The sequence below is a fragment of the Tasmannia lanceolata genome, unplaced genomic scaffold, assembly GCF_043159265.1.
Source record: "Tasmannia lanceolata isolate RefF3 unplaced genomic scaffold, GAP_Taslan_0.1 ptg000024l, whole genome shotgun sequence".
In the NCBI taxonomy this organism is placed as follows: Eukaryota; Viridiplantae; Streptophyta; class Magnoliopsida; order Canellales; family Winteraceae; genus Tasmannia; species Tasmannia lanceolata.
The window spans coordinates 17044566-17046457 of record NW_027518701.1 but is presented as its reverse complement, the minus strand read 5'-3'; positions in this window follow the sequence as shown (position 1 = coordinate 17046457).

Here is a 1892-nt window from a genome sequence, read left to right as displayed (position 1 = left end):
AATCCGCCAGCTTATCAAATTGGAGTGGCATTATCAACAACCTATATTTCCTATAAATAGTAGCTAACCCTTTCTTTTTCATAAATTAGGTTTTTCCTCTAATCTAATTAAGAGAGAGAAAGAGAGAGAGAGAGAGAAAAAGAAAAAGAAAATCTATTCCTCTTCTTCTTCTCTGACCGTCCTTGCCGGAGCTTCGGTTAACCTCCAGTCGGCATCTCCATGCTCATTCTCCAAGAAGATCTCTGTTTTTCTCTCTTTATATCTTTACTTCTTGGTAAAAAAACTCTTATTTTCCTTTCACTTAAACCCTAACCCTAATCTTCATCTTCTCCGGTGAGATCTCGCCGGATTCCGACCGCCGGAGCACTTCTTTATCATCTCCTGCACCTCCTCCTTACTTCTACACTCATCAAAGCCTTAGATCTATGCCCTATAATCCTAGATCTAAATTTTAAGCCCTAGATGCAAACCCTAACTTTGTCTTCTCCTGCAAGACTCACCGAAATTCGGCCGTCCACCATGAAATTCGGCCACTCATCATTTCAATCCTGTTTCATTACTATTGATCTTTTTTCTCCTACCTTCATCTTCAACCTCTAGTCAGCCATAAGATACATTTTTATTATTATTCTTGTAAACCTCTTTGCAGCCATTACATTCTAAAAGTTTAGATCCAATGTTTTTCTTCCATTAGCTATACATATAAAGACTAGATCTATAGAAAATTGTAAAGCATGGAATAGAGAGAGGGAGAAAAATGGAGAAAAGGAAGAGAATAGTCATCTTCTCCGGCAGAAATCCCGCCGAAATCCGGTGATCTCACCCAATTTTTGTTGCCGGGTAGCATAAAAGAGAGGCTTTTATCTTAAGGTGTTTCAGAAATTATAGTTGGGCTTCCAAATCCGAAGGTTGTCAAATTCTAGCAATGGTGGAGGGGATGTCTTATTTGGGCCTGCCTAGAAGATGTTCTATGTATAAACAAGGAAAGAATGTGTGAATTGCAGAGTGTTGGTAAGTCTTTGATTTCTGCACCTGGAGCACAAAATGAGGGGATTTGATTATGAAACCCAAGGTTGTCCGGCAAAAGCTCGGCTTTCAAAGATTCAACTACTTTTGTCAGGTACGTATTCCTTTTTTTTTTTAGTAATATGCTACTATAATTTCTAATATTTATAAGGTAAAAGCTTGCTACTTCAATTTAATATGATAAGTTTGTGTTGAGTGAGCTTACAATTGACACATTAGTTTGAGATCGTTCTAGAAATTATATAGAGCATTGTTAGGCACATGTAATTCAAAGTATAATTAGACACATTACTTGAGTGATCTGAGCCATTCATTACTTTTGTCAGATTAGGATAGAGTATACCTGAGTAATTCCCCCCATGAAATGATTTTGGCTCTATCTTGGGACTCCAACTTCACAACCTGGGCTTGCATCAAGGCACCCCAAATAAATGAATGGTTTGGATCACTAAATAAGGTGGTTTGTTCAGATTATTTAATAGCGAGAACCTACTATGCTTTGATCGCTAATTAATGTAGGCTTACCTTGTTAGGATCCCTATATGGTATGACTTTGTTTTATTAAAAAATATGACTTCTATCCTTGAAGTGGTCAGACAACCTTTCATTGACCAAGTGGAATCATTCTCTGAAAATGGTATTTAGATCTTTGCTATTAATTTTGTGGATTCAAATGGTATCCTTCTAATTCTATTTATAGAACTGCTCGTGCTCAACCTACTTCTCTTATTTCAATTTCTTGGCTTCTAGAATTGTTTCGTTTAAGTAAAAGACAAAGTGAGCTTGTCCCATGAGATAAATATGATTGAGGTAATATCATTCCTTAAGCAATTGATACTTGCATTGTCATTCTTTGATAATGGTAC